The 22,500-nt window shown below is 45.0% G+C and overlaps 1 protein-coding gene across 1 annotated transcript in view; it reads left to right on the forward strand.

Moving 5' to 3' along the window:
* plcl1 (phospholipase C like 1) overlaps window positions 1-22,500 on the forward strand; it is a 103,167-nt gene that overhangs the window by 80,083 nt on the left and 584 nt on the right. The window lies entirely within an intron of this gene.

The raw sequence follows: 22,500 nt of genomic DNA on the forward strand, positions 1-22,500 counted from the left end.
CTGGGCTGGGCTGGTCCTCACCACGCTCCTCTCCTCTCCTCTCCTCTCCTCTCCATGGTCTCCCTCCATCTCTCTCCTCATCCTTCACTTTATTCTGTTTTTCTTTCGCTCACCAGTGTCTTCATTTATCAAGGCCTCGCATGGAAAGTTTCTTGCAGCTGCAAGCTCTCTCTCTCTCTCTGATGATGGAGTGTCCAAATGTGAAGGTCACGTCTTGTCCCTGTTCCTTTTTAAGGTCTCATCCTTCATGTCTTTTTTTTATGTCATTCTTTCTTGCTGTCACACTCCTCTTTCCCTGTTCTACCGCCTGAGGGACCCGAGCTACTTGGCATTCACTACTTTCAACTGCCGACATTCACCAAACTCATGTGCAGATGCTGTGCCTCTGAGTAAGAAGCAATTCATTCTAGATCAGAGCGCCGCCCTGCTCTCTCTCCAGCAGTTCCTTGGTAATCGCCAGCTCATCTCGGGAAGATTTAGGATGAGGTAGCGTGGGAGGTTCCCTCCTCTCCTCTCTTCTTCTCTCCTCTTCTCTCTTCTCTTCTCCTCTCCTCTCTTCTCCTCTCCTCTCCTCTCTTCTCCTCTCCTCTCCTCTCCTCTCCTCTCTTCTTCTCTCCTCTCCTCTCCTCTCCTCTCTCCTCTCCTCTCCTCTCCTCTTCTCTCCTCTTCTCTCCTCTCCTCTCTCCTCATGTGAATGGAAGGTCAGGAGGCTGACTCAGAGCATCACCCTGATGCCTTCTGACACGGGAGGCCTCCGCACCGTAACCCAGCTCAACCCCCATCAGCCCCATCCCCACCCCATTCCCCACCCCACCCCGCTGCCCCAGCCCTAGCATTAGAGGGGCAGGGGGGATGAAAGCTCCCCCAGACCCCCCCTCCCTTAGCCCTGTCTCCTGTGTGTTTATCTTATCATCAGGCTCCTTATTGGTAAATATAGGGAGAAGGTCTCTCTCTCTCTCTCTCTCTCTCTCTCTCTCTCTCTCTCTCTCTCTCTTTCCCTCTCTCTCTCTCTCTCTCTAGGGAGGCTGGGTTAACTGCAGGAGTGCCTGTGTAACTATAGTGCCCAATGTTTAGGCTATTAGTGGAGCCTATTTACAATCTGGAGTTTCCTATTGATTATGTCTGCTGTGAACTCTGTTTACTCACCAAATAAATAACACATGTGTTTCCTCCTCCTCATTCTCTCTCTCTCTCTCTCTTTCCCTCCTTTACTCTGTCTCTCTCTCTTTTTTTCACTCAGTGAGGACCTTTCAGACACACCTCTCCTTTGTTACCTGTGTGTTCTTGTTCTTCTCATTTTACAATCATCTGTTTTATTTATTTACCGTCTATTTATGTAGGTGGTGTTCTGTCTCCCTGAGATCAGTTGTGGTGCATTCTCTAATTGACTTGTTTGATTTTACTGTGGAGTGCACATTTGATCACATTTGACAAACATGCTTACAAACACACACACATACAGTACACATGCACAGACAAATGTGCACGCACACACACACACACACACACACACACACACACACACACACACACACATACACACACACACACACACTCATACACTCACTCACACACACACACACACACACACACACACACACACACACACACACACACACACACACACACACACACACACACACACATACACACACACACACACTCATACACTCACTCACACACACACACACACACACACACACACACACACACAGTAGTCACATATTATTATCCAGTCCTTCACTTAGACTCTGACAATTAAAACGCAAAGAATTCTCTAATTTCCCTCCCTCCTTCTCTTTCTCTCCCTCCATCTCCCTCTCTTTCCTTTCTTGTGTTCACTCACGCTCTTTCCGTGTCTCCTCTCATTGGTAACAGAACTCCGCGCTCACCAGACAAACGGCCCATGTGTCATTCCTTCCATCTCTCCTCCTGCCCTCGCTCTCTCTCTCCCTCTCTCCTCTCCTCCTCCGCTCTCCCTCTCTCCTCTCCCTCGCTCCGCTCCGTGACACCACTGATCACACAGATAGAGAGTCAGATAAGGCCTCCGCTCCTCCTCCTCCTCCTCCTCCTCCTCCTCCTCCTCCTCCTCCTCTCTGCCTCCATGCATGCGTGCCATAGCTGCACGCTACACTGCAGCGCGCCATCGCCATCTCCACGTGCCAAGCAGACGCGCCGTCGCACCCAACTCACGGAGGCCGTGCCCGAGACTGTCTCCTCTCCTCTCCTCTCCTCTACTTAATTCCGGAACCTTCTTTCATCTGCTCCGCTGGCAACATGACATGAAGATGTGAAACAACGTTAAGTTCTACAAGTGCGTCCGCGAGATGTAGTGTCTGACAATGTCATGGAGGGATGGGGATGATTTTATTTATTACCTCCGTCAAGGAAGTTATGCTTTCAACAGGGTTTGTTTGTTTGTTTCTATGTTTGTTTGTCTATTTGTCTGTTTGCTATCAAAATAACTCAAAACACTGGGAGTGATCCGGATCACCGTCTGGATCCAGGAGGTTTCGCTTGGCAGAGGTCTGTGCTCTCGGTTTATTTATCAAATCTCTTTTGACCTCTCATCTCAAGATAATGCTATGTGTTTGGTAAGTGTATTTAGGGCCCATCAACCTGTTAGTATGTGTAGCCAGACTGGCCAACAAGGTTGAAAATCTGTAAAAAGAAACACATTGTCATCAAGTGTAGTCACATTCAGTACACATCAGGGACAATGACAAACACAATACAGAAAGTATCATGTGAATATGCATTTTTCCGGCTAATAATTCCACAGCATTCCACAGGACACACATATAATCATCCGCAAAATTCTAAGAAAGAGACTTTGTGGTGTGTGTTATTAACTCTGGTTTGACATGACCTTGCATGGTCAAAAAGCACACTTAAAGAACACTTACAGAACACATGAACCGCATGAGACTGGACAGCACATGACTGGTTCTGGCAAAACAAATCTGCGTCAGATTTTGGTCACCGTACAGGGAGACATTACAGAGGGGGAAAAAAAGAAAAACTCAAGCCCCCTTTTGTTTACTTTCGGTTGCTTCCCAGGGCTGCGTTATTGAGTGCTTGCTCATTACCCTGGCATGGCGGCAGGGCCACGCTAATACAGCGGCTGCTGAGCTGAGTTGGACTGACATCCGTGAGAAGGGAGCGAGCCACAGGCAGGAGGATACTGCGCCAACGGCTGGACCCGAGGCTGGCAGGCACTGATTAAACAGAGACGTGCTGTGTGTGTGTGTGTGTGTGTGTGTGTGTGTGTGTGTGTGTGTGTGTGTGTGTGTGTGTATGTTTTGTGTGTGTGTGTGTGTATATGTGTGTGTATGTTTGTGTGTGCACGTCTATATGATATCTCTGCATATCATGCAGTTTGTATGTGTGTGTGTGTGTGTGTGTGTGTGTGTGTGTGTGTGTGTGTGTGTGTGTTTGTGTATGAGTGTGAGTGTGAGTGTGAGTGTATCAGTGCTGTATCCCTCCAGACTGCCAACTCAGAATGTGTCTTCGACAAAAATGTCTCTTTTCCCCTGTCAGAGCAGACCGTTGGACTTTGTTTCCTCAGTGTCTTCTTCCAAAAGCAACAGCAGGAACAGAAATGGCAAGAGCTGGGAGGCCGACATGCCTGTTTACACGACAGAGGTTCATGTAACAGCCTCACTCTAAAGGAAATCATAATTGAGGGTGGATCTGGTGGGTATTAGAGACTCATGTTTTGTGTGTGTTTCTCGATGTGTGTATATGAAACTCTCTCTCTCCATGTGTGAGTGTGTGTTCATGCAGGCTATGTATGTGTGTGTGTGTGTGTGTGTGTGTGTGTGTGTGTGTGTGTGTGTGCATGTGCGTGTGTGTGTGTGTGTGTGGCAGGAGGGGTCAGTGGTTTATGGGTAGTGTAATCCTGTTGAACCCACTGAAACGTGACACTGTAAACTGCTCTCTAATGAGAGGCCTTGACTCCTCTCTGGCCTGTAGGTTTCAGTTACAGTGGAGTTGTGAGGCTGGGAGTAAAGGGATGTGACTGATCTTTAGAAAGCTCTGCAAATGTGCAGTTCCCTCCGCCACCATTAGAGGGAGCTAGAGGCTTGAGAGTGTGTGAGACAGCGAGAGTAACTCAAGTAGGTGTATGTGTGTGTACATGTATGTGTGTGTGTGTGTGTACAGTACGTGCGTGTGTGTGTGTGTGTGTGTGTGTGTGTGTGTGTGTGTGTGCTGAGTCTGCAGTGTGAACAACCCTAGTGGTACACCTTAAGGGGCTGGAGTTGTCGTGCTGTAAGGTATCCATCAACAGCCTTGCCTACAGAAAACCAGATTTCATACACATGCCAATGACTGATGAGAACAAAACTATATGTGTGTGTGTGTGTGTGTGTGTGTGTGTGTGTATGTGTGTGAATGTATTGCCACATGTGAAGTAGAGTTCCTAAACATTCACAGACTAAACTGGCTTGAGTCTGCCATCCAAGTCTGCCATCCAAGTCCGCCAATGGTTTGTCTCTGCGCCAATCCAACTGCACATAAATTCCTTCAATGACACAAACACTAAAGCATCTATACGCGTAGCGAGTAGCGTGTGGCTCTCCCGTTTAAAGCAGGCACCAGGGGGCCAGTGGCAGGTGGACGCTCTGGTTTGCCCCTTGGTGGTGGAACTGCCCCTGTTCACGAAGAATGACCCTCCCTCCGCTCCCTAGCAGGGGCAGTTGCGGCCGCTCTTACAGTAAGTTGCTGAAACAATGACGGCTGCCCTGTTGCCCCAACTAACACCCCCCCCCTCTATACACACACACACACACACAGACACACAGACACAGACACACACACACACACACACACACATAACCCCTGCCTCCCCACCCAACACTGCTGTCCCTCTCCTCCCCGATGTTGCATGGCCTGGGTGACAGCCACAGGGAGCCGACGAGCTGCCAAATTATAGACTAATCAAAATATAGAATGGAGACCAGCACCAGCAATTACCTCCCTAAGTATAGGAAGATCTTCAGGGCTTAGTCTTTATGACCAGACAAGCGTGTTGAAAATGTCTCCCCAAGGGTAGCGCTGTGTTGGTATGTGTGTGTGTCTGTGTGTGTGTGTGTGTGTGTGTGTGTGTGTGTCTGTGTGTGCGTGTGTGTGTGTGTGTGTGTGTGCGTGTGTGTGTGTGTGTGTGTGTGTGTGTGTGTTTATGTGTGTGTGTATGACAAGTGTGTAGTGTGTCCATGCTTGAGGGGTGTGTATGAGCGGAATAGCTGTGAGTCCTGATATCTTATTTTCAGGTCGAGGGCTGGAGCCATGGCGCTACTGGTGCACACGGCGCGGCCGTGCTTAAACCGAATGCAAAACCAGCCTTGTGTAATTATCATTAAAACGCACAAACGAAATAAAAACATGTGAACAGAGACATACTAACGTGATTATATATATTATATGAGAGCCAGAGCTGCTAATAGGCAGGCGTGGGGGTGATGCAGCTTCTGACTGACTCCAGATCAGTTGTTAAGAGGGTAGATGGCTACCTTCTGTCCACCTGCCTCCATCTTATATTAGTGGAGAGTGACCATCACTAATGGAAGCCCAGCAGGCAATGTGTTCAACATGTGAGATAAGTCACCTGCAACATTGGGAATGAAGGGGGAGAGAGAGAGAGAGAGAGAGAGAGAGAGAGAGAGAGAGGGAGGAAGAAATTGTCATTTGAAATAAAAACAACCTCAGTACAAAATTAAGGGATATGGGTGGTTACAAAAAAAACAACAACAACAGCAACCACAGAGGAAGAACAGATGAGGGGGGAGAGAAAAAAAAGTAAAAAAAGTCACCGAAATGGGTGACAATACAGATACAAAGAAAAAAAGACAGATGGAGAGAGGCAGAGAGAGACAGAGAAAGAGAGAGAGAGAGAGAGAAAGAGAGAGAGAGAAAGAGATGGAATGTGCGGCGAGGTCTGAGAGCAGGACACAAATAAACGGTGGGGCTGTAGAGGGCTCCCCGCAGGCATGCGCACCCCCCCTGGCTAGTGTGGTCGTCCCGCCTCGGTGACACGGAGCCTGACGCGGCCCCTGATTGTCTGAGCCCACGGCTGGAGCTGGACGCGGCGGCGGCCAGGGGGGGGACGGGCCGGTCGGTTCGGGTCGGGTGTGGCCCCGAGCGAGCGGTCAGGAGCAGGACAAGCCGCCGCTGGACCGGGCTCTGCCCCGGCGGGCGCCAATGCTCCGGGCCACTGCGGGTCAAAACACACACACTGGACACACACACACACGCAGGGACGTGCACACACACACATTCACACACACACACACACACAAACAAACACAGAGACAAACGCACATACGCACACATAGACTCTTGGGATAAACGCACATACCCGGGGACATACACGCATACAGACACAAAGACACAGGGACATACACACGCACACGTAGACACACACACACACACACACACACACACACACACACACACACACACACACACATATACACACACACATACCCTCATGAGGACGCACTAAAATATAAAGACACTCACAAAGGGCCCTATTCACGCTCATAAACACATTTGCACACACATAAATACTGTATATAGACAGTTTCTGTAAACAATTCCAATATTGAAAAACAAAATACAAATTAAATGTCACAGATACCATGGAGCGTATCTACATTACATCAATATCCATGTCAGCTGAATTATTACTGCTCTTTATTTTTATTTTTTTACTGTTCTTAAATTTCATTTCATAATTTGTGCCTGCGTGCACTCTGATATATTTTTCTATGGGAAAAGAGGGAAATTTATAGAACCAACTCATTTGTTACTTCACAAACCGTGAAATTTAAGGAAGCCAAGAATCCAATAAGCCACAAGTATAAAATATAATGAAGCGTCCGACTGATATGCAATTTACATCATGAAAAAAGACTTGAACTTCTTTTTAATTATTGGGATTTATTGTGTGTGTGTGTGTGTGTGTGTGTGTGTGTGTGTGTGTGTGTGTGTGTGTGTGTGTGTCGTGTGTGTGTGTGTGTGTGTGTGTGTGTGTGTGTGTCTCTGTGCATGTGTGAGAGAGAGAGAGAGAGAGAGAGAGTGTGTGTGAGTGAGAAAATGTAGGCCCACCATCACTCAATTTTGCAGAAGTCGAACACATCAAAAAGCTAGTCCAACAAACTTCTCTAATTTGATTTGATTAACAGGCCCCTCCGTAGGAAATTCACTTGCATGTTCTGGGGTGTTGGTTCTGTCTGTCACTCCAGGCCCAGGGGCTGTATCTGCACTGGGCCAAGCCACGGCGGCAGTGAGGCCTCAGTATATCACTCTGTAATGACAAGGGAGCTGACAGGCCTGTGTTGCTTTAAATCACCACGGGAACGCCATTGTGGCACCTGCCACAGCTCTGTTCTGTTGCCACTGGAGACTTGGGAGAAGATAGAGAGTGGAAATGGAACTGCTGAGAGAGAGAGAGAGAGAGGGAGGGAGAGAGGGAGAGATGGAAAACTTGAAAGATTAAAAGAGAGAGTGAGAGAGAGAGAGAACGGTTCTCAGAGAATAACACTGACCTCAAATGAAGACGTGAGATCAACGAATGACTTCAGTGTCTTGCATGTCACAGCTGTGTGAACATGAACGGTTCTACGAGCCACTGAATACTGTAGCTCTGTTAGCGTTTGCTAACAAACAGGCAGCGTTTCGATGAAAATGTGGCAGAGAGGAAATGGCTTTCGATGACAGTAACTGACCGCTTCGTTGTGAACCGGAACGAGGAGGGCAGGGCCTCCGATGGCCACCTGGTGCGTCAGGTAACGAGGACCAGGTGACCCTGCATCACGCGCCTCCCACTGGGGCGATGCCTCCCCATGGTTGGCCGACCGTTGTCTATTCGGAGGGTTTTATGTGTGTGCGCATGTAGTTGTGTGTGTGTGTGTGTGTGTGTGTGTGTGTGTGTGTGTGTGTGAATGTGTGTGTTCCATCGGGGGGTGAGGAGGGTCACTGTGAAAGGACGTGTTTATGAGAGTGTCATAAATACCTGGCCTGATCCATCAAGATAACAGGAAGCCAGAGGGGGGGGGGAGCGATGAGAACCCTTTTAGCCTGACGTGCCCGTTCCACATCCGATGAACTTCACATTGGTCCTAATATCGGCTGAGGACATCTCGGTAAGCAATGAAAGCTGCCATGGTAGCCGGTCCAATAAGAAACGACTCCTTAATATTTCATTTTAAAGGAGAAATACGGTAAAAACGAGACCACAAGGATGGACTAGTGAAAAGGTTGAAATGGAAGTATTTGCAAAGAAGAAGAAGACCATACTCTGTCTTCTTCGGAATCTTGTCCATCTATTTCTACAAGGGGTCATTTGTTAGTTTCTTCTTTTTTTTGTTCAATACATTTTGAATGAATATACTGTAAATTACTTAATATCAATTAATGTATTCCTTTTGAAAGGCCATATTTGATCATTGGTGCTGGTCATTAATTTATGTCTTTCCAATTTGCACTTATTTACTTCAACCATGCAATAAACCCCCACACACACGACACACACACACACACACACACACACACACACACACACACACCTACACACACACACACACACACACACACACACACACACACACATACACACACACACACACACACACACACACACACACACACACACACTAATATCATTAATGAGATGCTGCTATCCCATTCCTTTTGACAAGCAGGCTGGTCAATCAGAGTGAGTATTGACAGGCCACTCAAGTGACCACATCTGAGAGAAGCTCATTTAACTCTAATAAACATGCATGGCATATTTATAGAGTATACATGTATTAATATGGCTAAGGATACATAAATCTATAACTGGTTTAATTATATAAACTCCAATCCAATTGAGTTCTTTAATCCTATCAGATTGCGGTCACAACTATGGTATAGTGACTCTTGTAGTGCCTCTTAGGTAAATTGTGTCGATTTTGCTGAATCACTTCTTTATATCACTATTGTTCGTGCAATTAGTTTGGCGTCACACTTGTTTTGTTTTACAGCTTTTGATTATAATTTGACAGACACGTCGTTGTGAAGCTTTAGGATTATCACAATATGAATCTAATATGGCCCTTGTCGTTTATCACTGTCCCTAAATGATCCTGCAGATTGGGGGTTGAGATCACTAAAAGCACAACTCATCAACAATTTCTGACAGCCCTATCGTGAGAACACTCTTTTATATAACAAGTAAATTATCTTAAAAATGGTACCCATAAAATATCGTCCTCACCTTTATCATTACTGTTTTACTAGCCGTTTAAGAACAATAATGCCGTAAAACGCTTGCTGCTTTTTACGATTGCCGTTAAAGAGAGTCAGACCCTCTCCTGGTAAATGCGACGAGGGCGGCTCCATTGTTTAATGGTGCCCTGGTTTATAGACATGTAGACATATGACTGTCATCATTAGAAAGAGGGGGAAAGGACAGTTCACATGATGTGCTGAAACTCACCCACGCACATAAACACATGGATTATGGCCATCCACTGCTATCAATGATCACACACTGACTAAGACACACACGTACACAAACAGACACAAATACACACAGAAAGAGAGAGAGAGAGAGAGAGAGAGAGAGAGAGAGAGAGAGAGAGAGAGAGAGAGAGAGAGAGAGAGAGAGATGGGTTAATTGGGTATTAAACAGCAGGTACTATGGTGAAACAGGCAAACAGACACTAAAACATCTTGGTAGATGAGGACATAGATTTTCATTAACTGTCTCCTCTGTGCATTAGCCCGCATTGTAAAATTACACGGATTGCCTGACGTGACTGGCCGCCTGGTCAATATGAATGCAATTAGGAGATTAGGCGGTCTGGTCAGCCTGTAATGGCGCATGTCTTAATAACAAGTACGCTAATGTGTACTTCATTAACTGACCAGAAACAGATCATTCAAATGTGAGTTAAGTGATTATGGAGCCATAATGCTGTATTCACGTTCATTCATCACAGCTATAGACATTACATAAACGTTAGCTCATGTCAGTGGGTAATGGGTTCATTACGGGCAGTGTGGAGCTAAATTTAACCTGCTGCCTGGCGTAGTTGACATTGACAGCAAAAGTGTTGTTGTAACATCAGAGATATAACAACAAGATCAGTAACAAAAGGTGCAAAAAAAAAGCGTATACAGATTGTTTTCCCAAACACAATCTTTCCGTCTTCATTACCGTAATTTCCCGACTATTAGCCGCGGCTTATACATTGATTTTGCCTAATTTCTTCAGCTATCAGGTTTTTACACGGGGACAGTTAACATGGTATCAATATGGTTTTGTTTCTTTTAACTTGCGTAAAACACTGTCCTGCGGCTTATACACAATACTGCTTATATGTGGGAAATTACTGTAGGCCTATTGCTAGTCCATTGGTGCTATTGGTACTGTAACTTCCAACGCTTGTGGATTGGATGAGCATTAGTGTCTGTGACCGTGAGGTGATGGAGGACAGTGTTAAAAGTCACTGACTCTGCATCCAGTGACATTTAACTGCCCATAAAACAGGATGTTTATTAAGTGAGGTGTCCTTCACCAATACACCGCTGGTAATAAACGGGAGAGCTGCATTGACTCAACGGCCATTACAGAAGGCAAACTTTGGACCGACAATAAAGCTTAGACAGATCATGCAGGTGCCATCAGCAGGGGACATCTTTTACAAGATTGTTTTCTTTTTTTTTCCGAGGCTTATTCATCTAATAAAAATTAAAAAAAAATCCCCCTTAAACCCCAGGGTTGGGTTTTTAATACGACTGAACTTTGGTCTTTATCTTCATTTCCTGCAATAATGACAGCTGATATCAGGGGTTATCTTCTGCTGCTTGAGACACTGCCCGCCTGCTGCATCAAACAGCTTAACATTGATGATTAAATCAAGTTCTGTCAGCACGGACATTATAACTAACATTAACAATAAGCAGTTACTTCCTGAATCAATTCAAATTGTGTTTGTTAGGTATGCATATCGTGTAAGTAAGGAGCATGTCTTTGCTGATAATGATGGTTAGCAAAGATGGTCTCCATGCATTGTGAAAAAGAGAAACATTTTGTTGTATCTATTGGTACTGACAAATTTGCTTAGGACTATTGACACCGCAGTGGAATGGATATTCTAGTTCCAAAACTGACTTCTGCTTACCTGATCTTGACCTCATAACAGGTCACCAAGGTGCAGTTATTCACTCAGTTCATTTAAGGAAGCTGACATAAACAGCGAGGGCACCTACTGTAACAGCACAAGATCCTTCCTCATTTCACCTCTCTGTCAACCCTCCCTCTCCACACAGAGCTCGCCAACAGCGCGTGTACTCTTCCGCCTCGTGAGCACACATGGTCTCTGTCCTATTGGCATCTGAAATTATATTTTTAAACAAATTTATATTTGGTTAACGGAGGAGTTGCTCTCTCGTGCATCTGTGCTGGTTGATGATGATATATTTTGTTCCTGCAGAGAGACACGCAGCCTCCAATGCTGGTCTTCAGTAAGCACAGGCAACCAGTGCATTGATTAATGTAAATATTCTGTGGGATATATTGTACATTATGTGCATGGTACATATTCTGTGGGATATATTGTACATTATGTGCATTGTACATAATCTACAGTATGATAATATTGGATGAGCATTTCTCTCTCATTCATAACTTACTGTCATAATAGTTTCCTGTATTGCAATGTAGATATCACTGTGACTGAAGAGAAGTTCATAAGCATATTATGGTGTACTTCTGCGAACATGCTTAATCATTGCTGAAATACCATACCGATGCAGGTGCAAGATACAGGTTGTTAAGAGTTGCATAAATGTTAAGTGAGCGTTAAGGGAGATACTCACGATAACTGTCCATGCTACAGTATGTGGTGACACTCTGCTGGCTTCTCAAGGACATTGTTTATAAGCCGTACATGGTTATGCTCACCACATGTTATGTAAATGCCATTTGTTGCTATTTGGCCGTTGACTATTTGACTTCGGCACAACATCTCCTGCCAGTTCTGCTATAATACGGTGTCAGAAATTCCTCATCAAGTCATTGCTGGCCTGAAGCATGTCTCATGGTTGTGTACTTAAAGCAACACTAAAGAGTTTTTTGTACTTTAAAGTAACGTTTCCAAAAACATTTCAGTGGTTCATCAACTTGTAACAGGGTGAACGGCACTTCTGCATTCGCTTTGCGGCCCTCACTCAGCTATTACCGCAATATGTAAGTGATCATATCAGGTAGCGAATCTGTAGTTTGATGGAATGAGACATAAGAAACTCTAAATCTGACTTGCTTCGATGTTGCAATACATCATACTTTCATAAAATCAAGCAATATACTCTCCCTAGTCTGTTTGACATTATAATTTGCTGGATAAACAAATCCCGACAGAGGAAAAGTGCTTTAGTGTTGCTTTAATGATTTCTAAGCCAAACTCAAGCAGCCCCCCCCCCCCCCCAATATTCAACTACAGTACGCTCAAAATGCCCCCCCCCCCCCATTAAAAACATAAATTGTTAAGCAAAAATAGCACTCACCACTGTCCGAACTAATCACTTGCCACTGTAACCTAATCACAAGTTGACATACTAGAATAAATTCTATAGGTCTACTGTACATCTAGCCAGCAGCCCATTGCGTAAATTTAGAATCTGTTAATGCCCCCATTTTTTGCTGATGGGACATTCAATGTTGCAAAACCATACCAACACTAATACTTCCACAGACTAAGTAAAATAAACATACAAACTGAATATATTCCATTGTCAATTCATCTCTTATTTCATAATCAAAAGTGGAGAGACATGTAAACTACCAGCACTACCAGGGAATTTGTTATCAGAATTACTGTTTAGTCAGTCTTGGGTGTTGCCATTTCTGAAGAAATAAAAACTCATGATCAATCTCCTGGGCTCTGAATAAACCCTAATACATGAGTCAGTCATTCTCTAGAAACTAGTATTGACACTGAGGGCATAACAGATGACAGACAGGCACAATTAAGCTTGAAGCAGCTTGAAAGGGATGCAATGACACCAACAAAGCAAAACCCAATCAATGTTAACTATATGCAGTGTATTGTTTTTATTTCATAACTCTCCTGTCAATGCTAACGTGCCATCATAATGATGCATACAATGTATTTTTTTATTTATTCATATTTTTGATAGGATCCAAATGAATGGGGAATGCCATTATTTTTGTCATAACTAACACATACTGTACACTCACTCTCTCTCTCTCTGTCTCTCTCTCTCTCACACACACACACACACACACACACACACACACACACACACACACACACACACACACACACCCACACCCACACAGACACACACACACACACACACACACACACACACACACACACACACACACACCACACCCACACAGACACACACACACACACACACACACACACACACACACACACACACACACACACACACACACACACACACACACACACTTACAGGCGGCCTTGGGCATTTCTGCACTACTCAACCAACACCATTGTCTTACTGCGCTGGAACTGTAATTGTGCAGGCAAATAATAAAGTATATTGCTACATGTACCAAACAAGGTCTTAATTGCATGAAGGTGGAATAATCATTTTTAGTGAAAGCAAGTCAATCTGCAAAAGACTGCACTAAGAACAGGGCCGGCAAAATATTAGTCAATATTTCTCGATTTGCCATTCAGATCAGAAATGACTAGTTGTCCAGTCCCGAAGATCATGCAAGAAACATTTTTATTGATAATATTTCTAATGTTTTCACTTTGATGCATTCAGAGTAGCAGAGAGGAGAGAGAGAGAGAGAGAGAGAGAGAGAGAGAGAGAGAGCATATGGTGATGCCAATTGGGCAAGGGTAGAGGGTGGCATGGTTGTGTGATGAAAGAAAGAAAGAGGAAATAAGAACTTATCCAATTAAAGTGTCTAGCGTGCCGTTGTTCTTGGCTTTACTGTTTATACCATCGCGCTGAACTATGGTAATCTAGCCACACAAAGGCCTACTGTATGCTTTTACACAAACATACAACGTTCTAAACTTCGTCCCAGTATCTGAACTTGTTTTTTCTATAGCAATGCATAATTTATTCATCAATGCCATTAAATAGAATAACACAAAGAGAAGAAGAACAGCGCTACGGAACTCTATTACTATTTTTTTTTATTTTATTTGTTTAAAAAAAAACATATATTAAAGGTGAACTATGCAAGTTTTTTAGCTTAATTTGCCTCAACTAATCAGCTTCGGAGTCATTGGAATGGTTATTTGACTTATTTCGGGTTGAATGACGGCTGTCTCGCTTCCCCCTATAGCGCCTCTGAGCTGAAAAAACATGCATGCAAGTTTTGTGCCACTGGGACGGTGGCACTTCCGAAAGTCTCTAGCCTCGTGATCATGCTCATGAAATGGCAGACTGACCGATTGAGGAGTTTTGTAAAATGTACACGCTATACCATAAATTATACACACTATATGCTAAAGCTGTAGGGGAAGCTCTGCCAAACCCGCATATAGTTTCCCTTTAACTATATAGACATAATGACATCTGTTCATGAATTTGTGTATGGTGACTCTATGGCTACGGCCTTGGTTGGCATAATAGGAAGTGTGTATGAAAGAGACGACTTTACGATTTGTGATAAGAAGGAACTATGCTGGGTGTATCATTTGGGAGTGGCAGAGTAGGATAACACGTATTTCATTTGTTATTCTCATCCACTGTAGGTGATCGTGAAATAAACACAACGGGGGAAAAACAGGCAAACTAGTCAGTAAATTGTATATCCATGATGTTCTTTTCCGCTTTTAAAAGAAGTAAACCTCATCGCGTGAGTCTGATTCCTGTGTAATGACCTGTGTGGTCCAACACCATATACTCTCATTAGTAGATTGACTAATTAGTGACCGCAGTGTTACACATCCAGTCACCATTACCATTACAGCTATTGCTAATTAATGAGGAGCAAACACTAAGTTTCCCATTGAACTTGGATAAAACAAGAAAATAAATCTTATACCACATGGTCCAAAAATACACCAGCTAACCCACTGAATCTTGAGTCATAGCAAGCTGTAAATTGTGAATATTGCACAAGTGGCTGCCATTTTTAAACCGTGTTGTTGGCAGAGGCGTATCAGACTTTGGGTCTCACATTGGACCAGTGTCCTTTGTGCCAACACCACAGTGGGTTTCTGCTGCGGCACTCTCTCAATCACCGGCACTGATGCCATGGCTGGATGGGAGAGCTCAAACCATATGTCTGAGATCAGAGATAAAGCTACAGTAACAGATCCTCCTCTGTCTTAGCATTGCTATAGTCCAGAGGAAAAGGCGCCATCTTGTCTTCACATGTCTGCGTCTGCGAGTCCTCACGCTAGCGTTTAGATCTTTCGCTCTGTCTTTTTTTTCTTCTTCTTCTTCGTCTGGAAACTTCTGTTTAAAAGCATCACTGTGTGGAAGTCCATTTCATGTTTCTTTTGTTCCATTAATATTTCACTGCGTGCCGTTCCCTGCGATTGCATGTGAGACGACATATTGTTTACAGTGGTGGTGACGGCAGGAAACAGGGAGTTGTAGCATCACAGTGCAGGCCACACCAAAAGGACGGTCCCCAGCCGAGTGAGGCACGGGCCCCCTGGGCGCACGTGACTGGGGCGTCCGCGGTTATTGCCTGCGTGGTTTAATTAAGAGGGCCGATATATGTGGCGCCCCCGCTTAGCGCAGCGACATAATGGAATGTGCGATGGGAGCAGATGCTGGGGTAATGACAACCTGGTGACACTCAACCACATCCCTCCATCTCTCCCTCCCTCTTTCTCTCTCTTTCTCCCTCCATCTCTCCCTCACAGAGACCCACTGTCTGACTGTCTGCCAGACCCCCCACAGATCTGTGTGTGCGTATGTGTGTGTGTGTGTGTGTGTGTGTGTGTGTGTGTGTGTGTGTGTGTGTGTGTGTGTGTGTGTGTGTGTGTGTGTGTGTGTGTGTGTGTGTGTGTGTGTGTGTGTGTGAAACAGAGAGAGAGGGAGAGAATAAAATAGAAAAAACATAATTTGCAGACGGGTGATATGGTGTATTATCAGAAATTATATTTATCTCAGAAATCTATTAAAAAAGTGAGAGTGAGAAAAATACGGAATTACAGAGCAATGAATAGTGACAAAAAGGTAACAGTGACCGTGTCAGAAGGGAAGAAATGGAGAGAGAGGGAGAGAGAGAGAGAGATAGAGTGGCGGTGAACAAAACAAAACAGGTAGTGGAGAGAGTTGTGAGTGTGATGTGAGTATGATCACACTCAGTCACTCAATCTTCACTCACTCACTCACTCACTCACACACTCACTCACTCACTCACTCACTCAGTCACTCACTCAGTCACCCACTCACTCACTCACTCACTCACTCACTCACTCAGTGGCCCCTTCTCAACCTCTCTCCTCGATCAAGGAGGTTATGTTTTCATCAGGGTTTGTTTGTAAGTTTGTTTGTTTGTTTGTCTGTTTGTTTGCAAGATAACTTAAAAAGTTATGGATGGATTTCAATGAAATTTCAGGAAAGGTTTGAAATGACCCAAGGAAGAAGCCATTACATTTTGGGAGTGATCCAGATCACCGTCTGGATCCAGGAGATAAATATATTTTCGCTTGGCGGAGGTCTGCTCTCCGAGTTTTCCAAAGCCGATCCAGAATGCAGTGTTCTACCCTATGCACTAATCAAGGGAGCCCCATTTAGCTGTGAGGGTGATTCCCACCCCAGTGCACTCCGTAATCGATGTGGAGTGGGTAGAGACTGCGCATGGGAAGGCCCTCCCTCACACACTGACTCACCTGATGCCCTAGTGAGTCTGACCACAACACTGTCCACCACACCGCACCGCTCCTCTCCTCACCACAACGCTCCTCTGGTCTCCTCTCCGCTCCTCTCCACTTCTGACTCTCCTCCTCTTCTCTCCTCACCTCTCCTCTCCTCTCTGCTGCTCTCCACTTTCGACTCCTCTCCTCTTACAGCAGGGGTGTCAAACTCATTTTCACCGAGGGCCACATCAGCCCAATGGTTGCCCTCAAAGGGCCAGATGTAACTTCTAAGATTTGTAGCACCAGCCACAAAATCTTTAGCATCGGTAAAACTTCTAAAATCGAGAAGAGCAAAAGGTATCAGCATGACATGTTCTTTTTTATTATTGTTATGTTTTGTAAAAACAAAACACCACTGTCAGTTCCATACAGTTTGACTTTTCAATGAGGGTCACTGGTCAGTCAGGAAGAGATCATGCCATGGAATCTTTTTTTTTTTCATATTTCTGAGTTTTTAGATTCGAGTATATTCAACTTTACTGTCATTGCACGAGTGAAATACCAGTAACGAAATGCAGTTTTACATCTAGCAAGTGATGCAAACGAGTAGGCTAACTGTCATGTCAAAAAGTGCATCCATATGAAATGCGTCACTAGCCTACACCGTTCCATACACATACAGTAGAAGCGAACGGTCTCGGTGGACTTTTTCTATGAAGTTTTAAAGTTGAAAGGTGTTGTGTGGATTCTATGTTGTTCGTTTTAAACTGAAATGAAAATGCAAAGCAACAGGGCGATTACTACAAACTTCTAGCATACCTCTGCTTGCCTGATATGAATGCACCTCTTCTCGGTCAGAATAGGCTTATTTTCGCTTTTGGCCAAACAATCACTTGCTCGATTAGCAAGGATTTGGAGCTGGATTTTTTGGATAATAGGACTACACACAATTATACATGCCTTTTAAACGTAGACGTAAACGTATCACGTAGGCTAGTTTACAACTTACATCGATTCCCCTCTCAAAGAAGCACACGCACTTCAAACAATCATGCGTTTCACAGGCAGGCTAAACCGAGCGCGTAATTTAGGCGCTCCGTTCGCTAAAATAGTTTAATACTGGTCTATTTTGTTTTCACACGTACACGTTGCTATCACATCTGATGTAGCCAGTTGCACTGATCATAGAGGAAGGTGGTTGATGTTGCCTCCCTGTCAGTCTCACATGCGTGCATTGTATTGCGGCGTATTGCCTATACGCAAAAACTGTATCGGACCTTTTAAGCTCTCGCGGGCCATATACTGTATCAGACCCTTAAAGCTCTCGCGGGCCATATGAAATGACGTGGCGGGCCGCATTTGGCCCGCGGGCCTTGAGTTTGACACCTGTGTCTTACAGTATATCCTCACGTCTCCATTAATCTCTACTCCTCTCTGCCTCTCTGTTCCTCTCCTCTCCACCTATGACTCTCCTCTTTACACACAACACACACACATACACATACACACACACATGCAAACACATGCACATAGACACACACACCCACACACACTTTCTGACTGCCCTTTCTTTGCTGTGTGCCATACAGTGCAAGCACAGTACATCAGTCTGTCAGCTGTACATTCCCAGTTTCTCAGCATGCCCAGTTTCACACGGTGCCAGTGGCCCCTCTATCCACTGTTCCAATATTCCAATATATTGATATTTTAGTATCAATAGTATAAAAAAAAATACTGATAGTATGTATTTTCTGTTCCGTTTAGTATTTTTGAACGTCTCAATGTCTCAAAAGACAAACAGAAACAGTCATGATTTGGGGTGTGTTTAATTGTCAAGTATGTAACTTGAAGCATCCCGGAGGAGATTGTTTCATTCAAAAAATTCGCACATTTTGTCTCACAATGTGTGGTAACCGCTGAACACATTCTCCGCTCCAGATGACACCCCATTTGTACACATTTAGTGGCCAGTTGTCTGCACTCATCTGACCAGAGTCCTGCTGGACCACATCAGTGTTGGTCACTGTGGTTAATGTAGCGGTCTCTCGCCTGACTGCTCCGGCTCAGAGGTGCAGGACTTCCAGAATCCTCCACCTCCTCCTCCTCCATCCCCTCCTCTTCCACCCTGTCCTCCTTCCACCCTGTCCTCCTCCACCTCCTCCTCTTCCACCACCACCTCCTCCACCTCTCCCTCATCCCCTCCTCTTCCACCCTGTCCTCCACCACCTCCTCCTCTTCCTTTTCTTCCTCCCTCTCCCCATCCACTACTTCCTCCACTCCCTCTTCTTCCCCCTCCTCCTCGTCCACCACCACCTCCTCCAACTCCTCCTCGTCCCTTCTCCTCCTCTTCCTCCTCATCCACCACTTCCTCCACCCCCCACCCCTCCTCTTTGTCCATCACCACCAGTTCCTCTCCTCCTTCTCCCTTCCACCTCCTCCTCCTCCTCTTCTTCCTCTTCTCCAACCCACCACCTCCACCACCCCTCCTCCTCCCCCGTCCTGCCTCTGCCACTACTGCCGTTCGTCCTGCGGTGGTAATAATGTGTGTGGAGTGGCAGTTGGGTCCGGGGGCAGCACTCGGCGTAAAGTGCCTGTCTGTAATGTCAGTGGGTGTGAGCCTGGTGCAGTTTAATCAGAGCATTAGGCTTGTAAAACAGCCCCACGCGGATAAATCAAAAGGATTATAGGTGAGCCGGGCATGAGAGAGCCCATATATTTGAAGTGTCGTTCAACCGAGGTGTCATTGCCTGTGTTATAGTGATTGTTGACAGAGGAAGACTGAACTGCGTTGAGCCGGAGTTGGGGGAGGAGGAGAGGGGGGGGGGAGGGTTCTTAATGGTGGCTGTAAGCTGGAGGGCTGGTAGTCAGATGCAAGTGGGCCTATGGGTGAATGGATTATTATCAGGAGAGATGTGCAACTTAAATCTAATAATTGTTTCATTTTCTAACTTTCAAAGCAGTTTATTTTATATATATATATGTTTTAGACTGATTTGTGTGGATGTGTGTTGATGCATGTTATTAGGAAGGACACACTCTCAGCTTTCTTGTGTTCATGTCAAAAGATCCACGTAAGCCAATATCCACCCATGCATGTACACACACAAATACACAGATGCATACACATGCAAACAAACACTCACTCTCTCTCTCACACACACACACACACACACACACAGAGAGAGAGACATCTAGACACAGACACATACTGTACACACACACTCTCACACACAAACCACACACACATTATCGGCCAGACACATTATCAGCGGGGCAAAAAATAAGTACATATACTGTACATGTTTTTCCAGATAGATAAACAGCATGGGTCTTCACGCTGAGTACACACACACACACACACACACACACACACACACACACACACACACACACACACACACACACACACACTCCGCAGCACTGAGCGGCAGATTGGCAGCGCTGCTCATTTATTCATTAAATGGAGCTGGCTTTATTTGTCAATAGAGGCGTGCGCTGTCGGGCCAACTGCGAGGGGACAGGCTTTAGTGAGTCGCTCTTTGGCAGCCTGTCGCCTCCGGTCGGCCCTGACCACCCTCCCCAGGCCTGCTGGGAAAGTGCAAAACCATGTCGCCCAACACGGAGCTGTTTACGGCCCGGCCCACCAGCAGCACCGCTAACACGCCTCACACCTAATAAATAATACAGCCAAACAGACAGCCAGAGAGCCAGAGGGAGGGGTGGGTGTGTGGGTGTGTGTGTGTGTGTGCGTGTGTATGGGTGGGTGGGTGTATGGGTGTGTGTGTGTGTGTGTGTGTGTATGTGTTTATGTGTTTGTGTGCGTGTGGTTGGGGGAGGGGTTATTTGTTTGCTTATGCATGTGTGTGTGGGTTTGTGCATGTGTGTGTGTGTGTGTGTGTGTGTGATTGTGGATGGGTGTCTGTGCCCATTTGAGGTGGGGGGTATTCATGCCTTTGTGTGTGTGAAAGACGGGGAGAGAACATGAGAACTGAAAAGAGAGGAAGAAACTGAACCTGATATTAAGGCCTCTTTGCACACTTACATTGTTTTATCAATTGTGTATTCCATAATTTCCCCACTATTAGCCACGGTTTATACAATGATTTTGCAAAATGTCTTCAGCTTTGAGGTTAATATGTGGGGGCAGTTAATATGGGATTAATATGGTTTTGTTTCTTTTAAGTTGCATAAAACACTGTTGTGTGGCTTATGCACAATGCGGCTAATACACAGGACATGTTATACACTAATGTAAGATAGTACCTAATGTACTGCCATTGAAAATCTGCCAAATTGTCCCTTGGGTATGAAGCGTTTCGAATTTAATTGAACCAAGTAGTTAAAATTCAGACGTCCGTTAGACCTGCAGGTGCATTACCAAAGGTGCTGTAATATAAAACAACTTTTAACAACTTTAACTAAATTGCTAAATTCCCATGGTGCAACACAACTGAGAGCGGTTGAAACAGGAAGTGGCCTTCCTCTCCATGGAAGTCAGCAGCTTGTGGGGTTGTGGTGGCCGTGGCTGAACATAGTTTTGTCTCCACTCACTGATTCTGTAGGAAACTGAAAGCCATCGAGAAACAGCCTGTTTTTTTGGCCAGACGGAATTCTTATAAACTCCACTGTGAAGGATATTTTTAAGAGAGATGAATCTGAGAGAGTTTCTACATAATATGAGTCCCTAATAAATCCACTTTGAAAAACATGGTGAGGTCAAAATGCTTTTATGCCAAAACTGCCACTTTTCATTTTATACGGTATCATTAGTGGGTAGATTATGTCTGCCGGCAGAAGAGAGAAGAAAGCCTCTGTCTGATGAAGGGATATTTGATGCAGCGTACAAGTGTTTAGACTTAAGCCATTTACTTGGCCCCTTCCAATCATGAATTATCTGCTCAACATAGACCAGAGCTTGGCCTTTTGTGTATCCGCATACAGAGAGGTACCACTTTAGACTTATATTTCATAAACACATCTTGGGAGAAATAAACTCTGGCCCTGCCTCGCATGCAAACATTAAACCAACCTCTTAAGAAGACCAGTCTAATCACACTCTCGATTTGTTGAACTTAGTCAAGGGTATGCTTCAGCCATTGTTTCTTCAATTTTGACATACACATTTATACAAACCAAACTAAGTATTAGAGTGACATACCATGCTTATTTTTTTATACAGTATGTGTAACCTTTGTGCCATCATTCTGTTCTACAGTACAAGGGGGAAGGTGAACAGTCTGGGCACTAAAGAGTTAACCGCAAGCCGTGAAGGGAATTGTAGGGGGTTGGGGGGGGGGGGGGGTGGCTGGATGAAAAACTAGTGACGATCTACTTTATTGTTGGGTTTAATTAAATTTTCAGCTCTAATTACAATTAAGCCACTTAGTATGTATAATAATGTTTGCATCACGGAGCAGCACAGATGCAGTCCATCAGTGCAATTAAATATTAAACTGGCAGAGGCTGTATTAATAGCGCTGCGGCGCGAAGCCCCGCTGTCTGTGCGCCTGCCAATGCAGCCGGGACTCCCCACACGGCCACCTGGAGACCAGGGGACCGCCGCCACCGCCGTGCCCCGCCAGTGCAAGCCCTCTCGATATGACCTATATTTGGGGCACATCGCGTTTGGTGGGGGAAAAAAAAAAGGGCATTGGTAAATGGGAAAAACAAG

The sequence above is a fragment of the Sardina pilchardus genome, chromosome 4, assembly GCF_963854185.1.
Source record: "Sardina pilchardus chromosome 4, fSarPil1.1, whole genome shotgun sequence".
Classification (NCBI taxonomy): domain Eukaryota; kingdom Metazoa; phylum Chordata; class Actinopteri; order Clupeiformes; family Clupeidae; genus Sardina; species Sardina pilchardus.